Source organism: Cygnus olor, chromosome 13 (genome assembly GCF_009769625.2).
Source record: "Cygnus olor isolate bCygOlo1 chromosome 13, bCygOlo1.pri.v2, whole genome shotgun sequence".
Classification (NCBI taxonomy): Eukaryota; Metazoa; Chordata; class Aves; order Anseriformes; family Anatidae; genus Cygnus; species Cygnus olor.
The window spans coordinates 3361644-3377209 of NC_049181.1; the positions used below are offsets into that span (position 1 = coordinate 3361644).

General features: G+C 34.5%; 1 protein-coding gene and 1 long non-coding RNA gene across 3 annotated transcripts in view; one reads left to right on the forward strand and one right to left on the reverse strand.

The window, feature by feature from the left end:
• Positions 1 to 15566, reverse strand: part of LOC121077422 — a 363360-nt gene that overhangs the window by 122549 nt on the left and 225245 nt on the right. The gene's annotated exons all lie outside the window — the stretch shown is intronic.
• Positions 591 to 15566, forward strand: part of KLHL4 (kelch like family member 4) — an 81818-nt gene continuing 66842 nt past the window's right edge. Inside the window, exon 1 of one of the 2 annotated variants that reach the window (XM_040572666.1) lies at positions 591 to 710. The gene's annotated coding sequence lies outside the window, so the exon portion shown is untranslated. The remainder of the gene's footprint in view (positions 711 to 15566) is intronic. The other variant, XM_040572667.1, reaches the window with a different exon arrangement.

Here is a 15566-nt window from a genome sequence, read left to right on the forward strand (position 1 = left end):
CAGATACTATTTAAGGAATCAAAACTATTTGGATAAATTTTTACATAACTGTATCCTGTTGGAACATGTTCCCAACCAAACTGGAAATATGGAATAAAAATTAAGTGGAATTTTCTTTCTTGATGTCATCCTATTTCAGCATTTTCCAATTAAATTATTTGTTATGGTAGTTCCAAAATTAAAAAATTAAATTAAAATTAAATAAAATTAAATTTTAAATTAGTTAGCCCCTACAGAACAGACAAGTAACGATTTCTGGAGCAATTTCTGAAATATTTACATTTAGAGATTGGAAAATTTCCTACAATCCCAAGAAACACACAGTGGTAGTAGTCAGGCACAACACAATCTTGAGGCTACATGTTGTTCAGAAAGCTGAAAGTAAAGACCTCAGGAAATGATCTTTGGTAAAGGCATTATTTAATGTAGATGTTGAAGGAAGTTCAATGGAAAACATTTATCAGAAATTTCCTCCTAGAGAGGAAGATATGCTGTTTTAGGGGAAAATACAGATATTACTCAGCAGACCAAGGGCAAAGGAAATAGGAAATGGGCTAGAGAGTTCTCTAAAATAATCTGTCACTGAAACATGAGAACATACGCGTCTGTTGACAATTCTTTTATTTCAAAGCCTTCCACAACTCAAGATCCTTTTGCGGCACTGTGCCATTATCTGGAAGTTGGCTACTTCCATTTCAGACTTCTAAAAGGTAGGATAAAAAATTTAATTTGGTTCCTATGTTGACATATCTTTTGCATGTTTATTATTTGAGTGTTTGGAATAACTCATAGGAAAACCAGGAGCTTATCACGGAAACAATACATCTTAGAAAAGCTGTAGCAGCTGACTTTGCTGCTTTTTACAGACTGCAGAGAAATGCCAATGATGCGGCCAAAATCTTTTAGGAGTCCCTCTTGATGAAAGGGCAGAGTACACCTCTGTAAAGGGTCTCACGTCTGAGCCTGCCCAGGTTTTGACAAGGGGGTGGAGCACTCCCTTTGGGAGCTGATATGCAGAAAAGGAAACATCTACTCCTCATATGCAACACATAATCTGTGTGTGGGTAGAGAGAAAGATTGTGCTTTGAAATCTGCATTTTTAACCTTGAAATACTTGACTATACAGGCACTAAATATAATGAATGCCTTAATTACAATAGTGCAATTTAGAACATGTATATTAGGGTCAGCTTCCAAAGAAATTTAGCCTCATTAATAATTTAAATTTCAGGTAATAAGGTAAAATAGCTGCTTGTTTGAGTGAAGAGAAAATACTTATTAACATTTAAGTAATTGTAATTTTATCGCCATACTATTGGTCAAATTAAGAGAAAAATATCTCCTCACACAGGGGAATATACTAACAACCCTTCCATCAGCTGTATCGTTCATTGTCCAGTTTAATTAAAATAAAATCTCTCAAAGTTAAAAATAAACGTTAGAAATCATAGCTGCTGCAATTAGAGTTGCGTTATGTCTTATACAACTAAATATTACTGGAATGCCCTCAGTTTGACAGATGCTTTTGAGGCTTATCTGAAAACACGGTGGGAAAGAGGGAGAAGTACATTATATGGAATATTCATACTGTTTAATTCCAGATACCAATAATCTGAAACAAAACTCTCTATATTCCTCAGTGGAAAAAGAGAGGCTCCTCCAGAGGGTGATTTAAGGGCAATTATATTAGGCCTGTTGTTCTGAATTACACTCAGAAGGCTCATAAAGCTAGGCAAAGTGAGTATGTCCTACAATGTCTGCTATCAGGAATACAAAAAAGAGCAAGCCAGGAAGAAGCAATACCCTAGGTGGATAATCAGCATGACTGCAATCTTTCACTCAACTGGGTGCTTGTCTCTGTATACCTGCTCTCCCTTCTCCATTGTTCACTGTTTGTATCTTTTCCCTCACACCACTTTCTGGTTTAAATTACAGTATCATGTATTCCTGACCATAACCTTAATTTACAGTGTAGATAAATAAATGATTTCATTAAGAAAGATTCAACTAGATAGTGTACTCACATGCCTAAACGCTTACAACATTTCTGAAGTAGGCTTTAGTTTATTGTACATGAACAGAGGAAGTGGATCTTTATAAAACATCTCCTCAGTGAGGAAAAAAAAACAGTTTATTTAAAGTATTCTCATTCATAAAGCTTGATAACCTCAAGAATGCTAAAATGACTGTGGTTGATGCAGATAAATTTGATGGCAAGAAAAGAGGAATGTAACAGAATCAAAGAGTAGGACATAACGATAGAAGCAATTTAAGCATGATTTTGTCGAAAGGAGAAGGACAAATTACACAAATTAGTTGGGAGATATGATTACATCAGCAAACATGAAAGATGCTCTCTGTGGCTTTGTTTTTATTTCTGTAATTCATCATGCTTCCCTTGGCAATGCTGTGAGGGGTTCCCCCGAGTCACATGGCCCACTCTCTGGGTCTGGCCTGATTCTGCAGGGCACAGATGCTCTGCCTTCCAGAGGCCCTCCTGGCAGCATCCCAAAAGCACTGAGCCTGCCCGTTGTGCACACTGGGGGACTGACTGGAGGGTTGTAGTACTGGCTTATTTTCCAGCTGTCCTTTTGAAAGGCAACCTGAATGCATAAAGCAATGTGGCACTGCACGGTTTCCTCCCATGCAGAGGCAGGATACGGCAAAGCATGCCTGGAGAGTGCCTCAGTAACTGCTCTAAAGCACAGATTTAGTGGAAGGAGTTAAAAAAGGGAAAAACATGAAGAAAACAATCCAGTTACCTCCAAGTTTCATGACATTTATATATATTTAGATGGTTTTATCTTTTTTTTAAGCACTGGGTATCGCAAAGCTGCGTAGGTAGTGATGACAACTAAGTACTCAAATGCCTACGTAAAGTGAGATTCAGATAATTTTCTCAAGAAGAGTTCGTGTAAAAATAACTACCACCTTGCTGGGAGCATCAATAAAAAGTGATCATCTTGCCTAATTCTCTTGTGCAGTAGAGATGACTTCCATTGGATCAGGTGTGAGGAATAAGTTTGGATGAGGAAGTTTGTATTTCGCCTTGCTCTTCCTATAAATACTGCTTAGATAACTGTAAGGTTTAGGCTCCACTGTAAGATCTACTAGCCTGGCAGTTTATTTTTAAACACTTCTTTAGTTTGACTGTTCGTTGTACTGTTAATAGATATATTTTGCAACCTACTGGAAAATAGTCAATATATGTATTTCTTTTTAGTCCTACAGTTAAGAAATATATCTATGTTTGTTAAAATCTGAACAATTTCAGACTGCAAAAACACCATATTAACTTTAATCACACCTGGAGCTAAACTATAAAATACTAGCAGACAAAGAAACACCTTCAGGAAACACCCAGCACAGAACAAGGTGATGCATCATTTTAAGTATCATCTTCTGCACATTCTTACCATATCTAGCATGTTTTCTGTATTCATTGGAAGAGATTCTAAGGTAGGAAACCAAGAACTGACAGACTACATGCCTATAACTCCTGGAGGACTGACCACTCCCCGTTTGCAAACCATTTGCTAACACATTTACAGCTGTGCAAAGCAGGGTCCCTTAACAGTCTGTTCTGGTGAGACCTGTGCTCCTTGATTTGAATCTGTGTGGAGTCAAATATGTTCTCCACAAATATAAAAGATCAAAATCCGCAGTGATGACAGAGTATGTGGAAAAACCAAATCCACAGATGTCCATTTTAGAGAGGAAGAAACAAAATTACTCTCAGAGCACCAATGACATGAGTAATCTCTATGCAAAATATACATGTTATATACAACTATTGTAAAATTCCAGTTAATTCCCTTTTACAAAATGCTGCTATCCTACACTGGTGCTAAATTAAACATCTTATATTTAGCCTATACTCATTTATCTGAAATAATTTTGAAAGTATTAGATGATTCTAAATTGCCATGCTATCCCACCACTTTATATTGGACCAAACTGTTCAATACCTATTTTCACAGTTTAGCAGTACTTACCTTGCTTTTGGGTATACATGGATAAATGAAAACTTAGGGTAACTGTATGTTCAGCAGCTGTATTTCAAAATTTGGCACAATGAGTCTTCAAACACAGATGAGGTGGGATTAGTTATTTGACTTCTATATCAATAAGATTGAACAATCTGAAGTGTGCATACATTTCAGTACAATTCAGTACAATACATTTTAGTATTTGGTTCAGAAAAGGAACAGGATTGTCTACTTCTGTTTCTTTTATGAAAATACAAAGTCTTGACATAAAACCTTTTTTACTATATGCTGGATAATTATCTTGTCGAATAATAAGACAATGTCAGTTTTGTTCCATTAACCGAAGATACGATAAATTACACAGAAAATGTCCAAGGAACAATAATATCTAGTAACATCATCCCTTGGAGGAGCTATGTTTTTTTCTGTCTCTCTCTACACTGCACATTCAGGATTTTTAGACAGAAAAAGCCCCCAGATTCATCCCACAGACTGAAATGTAAGTACCCAGAAGGGTAAATCAGCTCCATCAAAGTCTGTATGTCATATTATATTTACAACCAGATCCAACTGCAAGATGATTGGTATAACATAATCTAGATCAGGCTCACTGAACAAGGTCAATGGAATGGAAGAATTTGCATCCGTCTCTCTTTCCCTTACCAAAGAATATATATATGCATCTGTTATAGCAGCAGATAGTCTGGCCAATGCTTTCTCATTTTTTCCTGTATGCAAATCCAGCATATCTCAAAAATTCTGGAGTATACACTACAAATAATTCTGTGCTATAAATAATCTGCAAAAATATGCACAAACCAAACCAAAACAAAACACCACCATGTATTTTAGGGCAGCAGTCTGCTTAGCTTTGGTGAAAGCCCATGAATTCTTAAATATATGACTTACTTCCTGACTTGAGTAGTGGGCTAATTTTGCTCTGTAACTCTGGAATGATTTTCAATTTAAAAAGGTCATTTTGGGATATTTTTGATCAGTACAAATAAAGTAAGACCTAAAGCATAATTAAAGATGCTGGATTGCCAGTGTATTTCAGGGATCTTTCCAATTACATGTGGAGAAATTAAAAAACAGGCTAAATCAGGCTAAAAGGGTCCTCTGGAGGTCCTAGTCCACCTAGCCCAACATTCCTCTTTAAGCAGGGTCAGCTAGAATGAAATTTTAATAAAATAAGATACATAAAGACAGGACAGTAACAGCAACAATATGACCTTGCAATAAATAGTTACATAACAAATTCTCAATTAGTGACCTTTAATAATCACTGGCAAACATGTAACAAAATCTGGGACAAGACTGAATTTTTATTTTTTATTCCTATTTATTTATACTTTTATGACCATAAGAACTGTAGAAGAGAACCAACAGTCTACTTGGTTCGCAGTCTTGCAGGGGAAAACAATGAGGTATCACTTGGTTCAGACTGAGGTATGGACACATATCTCTTTATGCTTTAGATCGGATACATCTCAGAACAGTCTGGTTTATTAATACTGTAGAAAATATCTAGCCAATATTTTATTTCAGATGTGGGCTGAACAGATTGTTAAATGTTTCCAATACAGGGCGAAATGTTCTCATGTTCTTTGAACTGCTGCAAGTCATGGATTTGGGAGTGCAAAACAGTAAATGACTCACAGGCAACCTGGTACAATAGGATTTAGTGTGCCTTTATTGTCTGATATGGAGAGATACAAACAAATGTCAAAAACCACCCCCCAGGAAAACTCAAAAGAGCAAAGCAAGCTCCAGTGCAAATAATATTTCAACTTTTAGTTTAGGGGATTTAGGTATCTTAATTTTATAAAAATGTTTTTACAAATCAGGTACACAAAACTTGTACGTTATAATCCCACACTGTTTCAGTTCTAATTATTATTATTATTTTTTTTTTATTATTATTATTTTCTGTGCCTACTCTTCACATTGTCAATGTTTCTTTGGTTCATTTTGGTTGTATCAGTATCTTTAGAATTTCAAAATAATTGGACGGTATTAAGAAGTCTGAGACATGGAAACTTGTACAACAGCTTGTATGACACTACATTAAAATGGAAAAGAACATGTGACACTGTTATCAACTTGCAATAGCTGATATAACAAACACTGAGTCTCTAGAGATACTGGGAGCATATTGAAACCACTCGTATAATACAACAAGCAAGTTGTATGCTATCGTTCATAAAAGGAGTTACTGATAGTCAAAGAAAATTGTTTAGAGCATGCAAAATAACATAACAGATAAATAATCTACAATGGCTATAAGCTTTGGTGCTTTTGAGGATATACTATTCAAGTAATTTGAAATTTAATTAGATTCTATTTTAATTTCCATTGTTGTTTTAGGAGGCATAATGAAAAAATGTCTTTGAAAACATAAGAAATTAGCCCACATTCAGCTTTTGATTGCTGACTTAATCCATACTTCTGTATGTCACCATAACGCTTTTTCATTTTATGTTCATAACTGTTCAGTGAAACTTCTGGATAAACACACAGGAATGCTTTGTGAGGTGAAGATCTGATGATACATCTTTCTATTTCTTTTCACTAACTGTAGATAAACTAGTTCCTTTTTCTAAGCATTCCACTATCTTTCAATCAGACCTCAAAAAAATCCTTTCCACACTACTGGTTCAAAACCTAGCCATCCCAAAGCACTCAGGACATCACTTCCCTCAACATGTCTGGCTGTAGTACTGTAACATCTTTCAGTTTACTGTCTTTAAGCCAGTTTACCTGGGTCACCTCAATTTTGTGGCTCTCTCCTCCATTGTATCCACTATTGATGAAGAACAAGCAGCTTGCAAAGGAGTCAAGAGCAAGAAGCCTATAATTCTCTTCAAATTTCATGGTTTTACAGACTTTTGCCAATGGTGAACCAGTCGGTATGACTAAAGTGAATGCAGATGATGAGAGTGATTGGCAATGAGTATCTAACTACATCACAGGGTTAGGAAGAAATACGGTGAAGCTGAGCAGAGGTAGAATATGTGTAAGAAGTAATTCTACGTAAGCCTTGAAAATGTCTGGAGGCTTTTTTGGAACCTGACTTTCAGTACTTCTTCAGAAATTTTGCTGTGTCCTGAAAGTCAGCGATATTTTGACAGTGAAGCATGCATTTATTATTCATCTTTTACTCAGATATTCTGAGTTTTTCTTATTTGGTTGTTTATTCATCTTGTATGGATTACAGTCTTTCAGTAAATGTTAAGTAAGAATTTGAATATATTATGTAGTTTCCTACAAATATCCAGTACAAAACCTCTATTAAAGAAAGAAAAGGCTGCATGATTTTTGCAAATAGGAGATCAAAGCTGCCTGTGAGAAGCAGTGGTGACTTAATGAGAGAACTGGGATTGCTTTCCAAAGACCACTCTTAATCCTTTCATATAAAATTAGTATATGGAAGTAGGGTTAGGTCATACTTCAATTTTTTTTTTTTCTGTAATTAAGAAGTCTGAGTATTTGTCTAAAATTTGTCTACACACACAAAAAAAAGCCATGGAAATGAATGCAGCATTGCTGACACAGTTTGATGACAGATATTTTCATTTAATATACCATGTATAAATAATTAATTTTTGAACTCTGACATTACTGCACTAGAAAAGCTACTGTGCACAAATTTAGATCTCTACATATGCATAGTGAAAGAACTCATTTATTCAATCACATATATTTTTGAAGATTTATATATAACGTAGTAGTAGAAATGGAAAACACAGGAAATCGAAGTACTAACCATTTTTATTCCTAGAAGCATAAAATTTTCTGCACATAGTGAGATCAAATGCATAATGTGTACCATGATGTAACCTACTAAAGATACAAAATGCTTAAACAGCAAGTTATGAATAATTACTGTTGACTCTTGGATACTTGTTCTCACCTACACCTGTTTTTTAAATCATTAAGAACATCTCAGCAAGACTATTTTTGGTGTAAAATGTATTTAACTAGGCCTGTAGTCCGAATGCCATTCCCACAAGTTTTGAAGTTTTACCAATAAAATTCCTCATCTGAGAATTCATTGAAAGAAATAGGGTTGATTTTTTGCCTCATATTTTATAGCTAAAAACACATTTAGGTTCTCACTATAATGGGGTAAATTTTCAACTGTGAAGACCAGCAGAAATACATCTAATATACCACACTAAACAGGACAGAAAGGACAGAGAGAGTTTTTTTTTCCCCATTTATGACACCTCAGCAGGACATAAAATTTAAGGAAGTAGAGCAGTCTTAACTATTCTAGAGCAAGTTAAAAATAATTTTGGATTTTGTCTTAGCATATACTCTGGAAGATAAATTGGACATTCCTTTAACAGCCTTAGGTATTTGGCTCTATGCATCTGAAGTCAGATAAAAATAATAGTAGTTCATAAAGAATACAAATGTATTTGTCTTTTCTTATTCAACAAAAGACAGAAGTGGAACGAGACTATTTGATATAAAATTTTCTTCCTATTTTTAATGTAGAGTTTGGAACCATCTTCATGAAGAAGGGAGATACTTGAGTCCTGTATGGCTTAAATAGATACTGAAAATTATTTTGCTGATCTCTGTTATTGAATTGCTAAGAAACAATTAGTTTCCAAGAGGAATCAATCAGTTAGAGGCCTTGTTTGAAATTATAAGGAATAAGAAGTTAGTCATTCAGAAATCTCTACATTTTCTCCCCATGTAAATATCTCAGCAATGCTTCTTTTAAATATATTTTGTTTGAAGCAGTATTTCCTAGATAAGAAATAATAATTACACTTCTTTCATCTGTTTGGTTCATCTACTCCTATAGTTAAATCGTCCTTCAGCATTTTAATTGACTGCCAGTACTGTTCATGCTGTGAGAAGCGTTAAGTCACAAGAGACTTAGAAATATAGTTATAACTGTATTTTAAGAGGTACCAATAGGGTCGTTATTATTATTATGTTGTAACAGCAAAAGAGCTAGCTTATGTTTAAATGGATTTGTTCAGTTTAGGAAACTCATTGTTTGGAAACAACCTATTTTAATGTCTTTGTGAAACGTAATGCAGATGCAGGAAAACGGCAGCATGCTTATGAAACTATTACTGTGAGTCCCATGGTTCCCCTCATCTAGTTCATACTCTGCTCTGAGTTCATTATCATCACACAGAACTAATGTGCTCTGTTCTACTAAACTCACAACACAATGCACCGAACAAAAAGCTCTGTGAACAGCTCATGGCTGAGCTAATAAATCCAGCCTTTCATTTGTTCTAGTGTTTATGGTGTAAACACAACCCAACTGTCCCTTATCCTTGCATTGACAAAGGACGTTAAACATCAATGCAACAATGACTTCTAAACCTCATCTCGGGTCCTCCCAATCATCTCTTTCCCTAAAATGTGCTCCTTCTTTTATGTAAGCTGTCAGGGTTTCTGTACCTCCTCCAACCTGGCCTATTTTTAAAAGCCAGACAGAAGTCTCTGTTTCATGCTTCAATAGACCTTTGTACTTTAAAAAAAGTCATTGTTGCACAAACTGACTATCTCTAGAAGGCTGCACAACAGTTTCCTGACAGCTTGTTTTGAAGAATTTTCTACTTCCTCCAATTTTTTCAAAGCTCTTCAGTAGATCTATTTCTTAACCGATTACATTACTGTGTAACACAGACACCTCAAACAAAACAAGCTGCATTAGAAAGACTTACTTTCCACGAAATCTTATACAACAAATATTAATAGTGTGCTGAAGGAATACCTGGAAACAACTTAACTACTTATTGTTCATCTAGATTTATACTTTTAATTTGGAATGATTAACCTAAAAGATTTAGACTAGACCACTATTTCATTCTTGTTAAAAAAACACACACAAAACTTGTTTTCCAAAATGGAACACTTACTTTTTATTTTACTTATGAAAGATTATTTCTGAAAACTAAGGCAAACTTTTGTATTTGTCCCAAAGACATTTGTATTATTTCAACAAACATTAACAGCCAGAATATAATTCTGTTTTAAAAAACTCCAAGTTGGTCTGACAGTGTTTCCAGTTTAAAGAATCACACAATCCTCAAGAAGCTGTTTTTATAATCAAGGGAACAGTTATTAAGATGAAGCATCTACATATCTGTTGAAATGCACAGTAGAGATAAAATCCTATGTTTGTTTTTAACTGTCACTGGAATGAAACCAGAGGTAAAATTTGCCTCACTGTTTTTATTTTATTTTATTTTATTTTATTCATTTTATTTTATTTCATTCATTTCATTTCATTTCATTTATTTTATCCATCTGAAATCTGAATGTCTATCTCTGGTCTTTTTCTTTGGAACCCACATAGCTCATGACACACTTTTTCCTTAAACACTACTGCCTTTGTGAAATATTTCAGTACAACAAACACTGCAGAATGACTTGTATAAGAACCAACTCAAAACTCTGACCATTCAGTCACCACACCACCTGAGGGACTTCTGTCTACTACTACACTTAGCTTCAATCCCAGAGAACATCCCATGCCAGGAGTTGAGCAAAGCTGAAAATGGAGCACAAGGAGCTTCCAGATTTAGTTCAAGAGATCCCTAAAAAGATCCCTTAAATCTGCCTTCACAGGCACATAAATACCTAAAACAAAGATTGTTTACAAGCTTATTAGTGCTGTTAATGCTATTATCAGCAATTCCTCCTGGTTTTCTTTGCAATACCAGGATTAAAAGAATGGGAGAAAGGGCAAAATTCACTTTCTCCAATAGGAGAAATCCTAGGAAAAGCTAGGAATATCCCCAAAATAGTCCCAGAAAATAACTTGCTCAAGGACAGAAAATGCAATATTTTCTGCTGATGTCTAAGTTACACAAAGCCATTTAGGAACAGACATGGCAGTGGACCCATGAAATTCTCCCCTCATCATTAGGAATTTGACAGACTAGATGAATATCATATCATAAGCCTAGTAATTGGATGAATAACTACAGTAAAACCCAGTGATTTAATAAAAACTATTTCTCAGAGACTAAGAGATCTGTTCCCTGGACTATGTATTTTTCCCTATCCAACTTGGTATGGAAAGGAACGATACTGGAGTATGACAAAGGGGAAGGGGCATGACAAACAAGGGTGGGTGAGTCCTGTGAGTACAGGACTGCTAAAAGCCTGAAAATGAGAACGAGAATCAGTTCTGATTCTGGTCTGTTCTTTAAGTATGTATTGAATGAGGCCCACATGAAAATTTGAAAATATGAGTCTCGCAAGTCATGAACTATGAACCCAATCCACCCCATCTGAAGGATCAGGTAATGACTGTAGTAACTAGGACTGTCATCCTGAACTCAGTTGAAATTGAATTGCTTCACCCCATAAAACAGACTAATGGTTTGAGGCAGATTAGTTATTTCTAAAAAACCTTCTCTAATCTGCATAAAGATATTAATATTCTGAAAGAATGCTGTCTGGTACATTGGTGCGAATATAATTAACAAAATCAACATAGCGTTTACATCAGTATTTGTTTTGATAAACAACAAAATGTGCTGAAGACAATGTTTTTGGAATAAACTGGTATTTGTTTTTTTTCATGGATGGAATGAGTTGGCCTAAAAGCTTGATTATCATTCAGGATTTTAATTATAGCCATAGCAATGAATGCTTGCAAATTTCAGCAATAGCTTTCAAGTTTTTTAGTCTTAATCACCCTTCCCTCACTGTAGAGCATATATTTTAAAAAGTATTTATTGTTAAAACAGCAATTCACCCTATAAGGCAGGAGATCCCTCAAGATCAATAAGATCTTAACCCCAAGGGGCTTGACTAGCAGATAAACTACAGCTGATGCTCAGAACCAACTAGGTTTAACTTCAAATCTCTCAAGGAAAAATACTGCCTCTAAAATTCTATCTGCTTTAAGCTCTACAGAAGATTAATGGCTTTCTACTCCCCAAAAGCAAAAAAGCCCCTCTCATTGTCTTAGGCAAGCCCACAGAACATTTTGCAACTGGTTTCAGATCCTTTAAATGCCTTTCTCTTTTGTTGCCATCTACAATAGTAATTATTTTCAGTACTGTTTGCTTTGTATTAAAAACTGCTGAAGTTTAATGTTCTCCACTGAAACTACACTCATATTTAATCTTCCACCAGTTGCTACATTTTAATAGCACTGACAACATTAATCTTTGGAGTCAGCTAAATCTAATAAAATTTAAGAGGAATTCTCGCATTAGTACATTAGTGCTCCAAACTATTTTGTTTGTCATCCTTCTATTTCATTTAGCTTTGTTGATTTGAACAATGTCAATGTAAATAGAAAACTAATTATAAATAATATTTCTGAAGTGAAGGAAGGAAGGATTTAAAAAAGGATGAAATCTGTCCTTTGTTATTTTTTTTTTTATTATTTTCCACTTTCAATATGACACATTTGCTGCTATAGTATATATTATCTGACTTTTGCATAGATCTTTATTCTTGACCCTATTATTGTTTTGCCAAAGTATGCATTTACACAATGTACATGGCTTACATCCAGGGATCTGAGAAGAAATGTTGCTTTTTTTTTTTTTATACAAGCATTTTATGCTTTTTATTGTTGTTAAACCAAATAGTGCAGTTCTATATAATGAATTCCGCATAATGAAATGCCTTGAGTTTATTTTCAGTTTCTCTTTTCACTCCATAAATTTCAGTCTGAAATTAGACACAAATGTAAGACTTTCTCATTTTTACTGCTGTTCTTGCACTATTTTCAATTTGTCTTATACCGGCCTGCTTTACCGTTCTTATTTAATCAAAGACTACTTTGAAGCTAGGGAGTATCTCCATAACAGAACTTCCTCCTGATAGAACATTAGGATGGTGATGGGGGTAAAACCAAAGTTTTCTTCTTGCAAGTGAACCATGCTTGGCTTAATGTTTTCCCTTCTATTTCTTTTCCTAATTATTTATTACATTTTTACTCCGAATTATATTATTGAGTTTAATAATCTCAAAACCTCTATACAAGGTATCACTGATCTATAATTGGATCATTTTGAAAATGTCAGTACTCATCTGTGCTTCAGCAAATACGGACTAGTACAACCATCACAGTTCAAAGTGCTAATGCTTTTGCTAGTATTGATTACCAAAAAAGTTTACTGTTGCCATAGGAACTCTAATCTGAAAAAAACATATTTAAAAACCTTCTGACATTAATATTCTCTGGCCAGGAGGCTGCTTAAGTCAAGTACGTAAATAAGAACCCAGGAAAATCAGATTCTGTCTGTTCTTTGTCGTTAATGTAAACAGGGTTAGATTCTGATAGCTGAATTTTAAAGAAAAAACTGATGGTCAGAATTTCTAGCATTATTAAGATAAAATTATTCCCACTGAAATATAAAGCCTGCTTCTGTTAGTTACAGCCAATATTTAAATTTGGTACCTTTCGGCCAGTTCTCGCTCTATCAGTGAGTGCACATGAAATACACGTTACGTGTGTAATATGAACTTCTCATCTTATAAAAATTACCTTTGGTTGGACTTGAGAAGGGAGCCCGTGGTAGAAATGCAAAGATAACATGTTGAATACTTGCTCTGCAGTACATGAGGTTCTCACTCAAAGCACTATATTCTCATCTTTATGAAACCCTCAATTCTCTGTCACACAGAAAGATGTCTGACAAGTATCTACCCAATTCCTACTGTAATACTATACTATGAAGTCCATTTATAATCTTTTCATTTTAGTTTAAAACGTGTTCCTGAAGAAAACCCTTTTATCATGCCAGTTTTGTTAAGTCTGTGATATTTCTTTCACCATTTATTATTGAAATTGAATAGCCTACAGATGCATCATAATGAACAGTAGCTGTATGCAATCTATCTCCAGGCTGTCCAACAAGGTGACACTGAAAGACTTTAATCTTAAGTTGGATAAAATTGTCTTTCTTACTGAGCTTTAAGGTATGAAATGGTTTGTGTTTTGACAGCTTATTTAACAGGCTTTGCTAACTTCACAGGCAATTTTATATTTAGTCATAAAGCAGTGTAACTAGAGTCAACCAGTTCCAGAAGGAAGAAAATGACCAGTAAAGATCATATAAGAAATAGTAAAAATGCATTCATTGTAAAAAGAAAGAGAAAAAAAATATTATAAAATAAAATAAATCAGTTAAAGTTTATGCTTGCTTCACTTTTCCTTCTGCAACAGCTCTAACATTCAATGCATTTTACTGAACAGTCTTGTTACTCTAAGGCAAATATGATTGTATCACAATTTTCCTGCCTAATTAAATAGAAACAGCTTTCTGAGTCATATCCAAAGAGGCTCTGCAGTCTTGCTAACACACTCTTACATGCACGTTTGGAAAAGCTATCATTCTAAAACAGCCTTTTATTTACTCTCACCTGGCTAAACATTTCACATCTCTATCTATGTTTCTTTTTTGAGAATACCCCTTTAACTCTTAGTTTAACATTTCATACCACCTTGAAGATCAGCCTGGAATGTTTCATTTTTTGAAAGGTTCTGTATTCTGTGTATGACTAACAGGAGTTTTGAGATTTTGAAGGGAAAAAAATAATTGACCAGCAAGACTAGTCTATAGTTAAATTAATCCAAAAAGCCTGTTTCCATTCTGCAAGAAGCACTACTAAAGAAAATACTTGTTAAAAGGAGGAGATAAACATGGAGCTATCTCAATCAGATAAACATTATATGAAAGAATAACTGTAAGTATACTAAACCACAAAATACTAGACTTAAATGTTCAGCTCTGTCCTTACTCTTCATGATGAAAAAGCTTTGCTCAAAATTCTTAAAATCTAATTTTTCTGTCATTAGCCTCTGCATTTTGATTTTCTCTCTAGTACTATTTCAGGTTTATGAGAATTTTCCCTGAATGTGTAATTTCAATATAACAATATTTTTTTGTTTAAAAATGTAATTCTATGCATATGTTCTTGAAGTTGTGATGCTTTCAGTTTCATAGTACAGGCATTACTGCAAAAATATCACCAAAAAAAAAGGCATAGTAATCAAAACAAATTAAAAAACTTTAATTTTATTACTGGAGAGATAATTCATTTTATGCAGTGCTGGTTTAAGGAAGAACAAGGGAAAAATCATTTGTAGTGCACTTCATTTTTTGAAGCTGAAGTTCCCTACAAATTTTAAATTCTGCTTTCTATACAATGCTAATATTTTGGAACAATTTGGTAGATTTGATTGTATATTAAACACACCAGGATTTTCAAACTGGGTGGCTTTTAATCTGTTCTCCAGAATGGGAGACTCTGGAACTTAGAATACACCAAACACAACATCTACGTTTGTAGGTGGAGTTTGTAGCTACAGTACACAGAAATAATCCCATTCAAAACCAGACCAGAACAGCAGAATCAGTAGTTATGCCTGCTTTTCAAACACAACTAAGTGGTTAAAGAATTCCCTGCAGGTGTGGTGACCTATTCTGTGCTGCTCTTAGCCTGATTTGGAGCTATCTTCTTAGGAAACAACTGTGTGTAATCACCAGATGTTATAATCATCAGATTACAGAGTACTCTGGGGTAAACATCACTAACCTTGCTGTAGCTAGACCAATGCAAAATTGA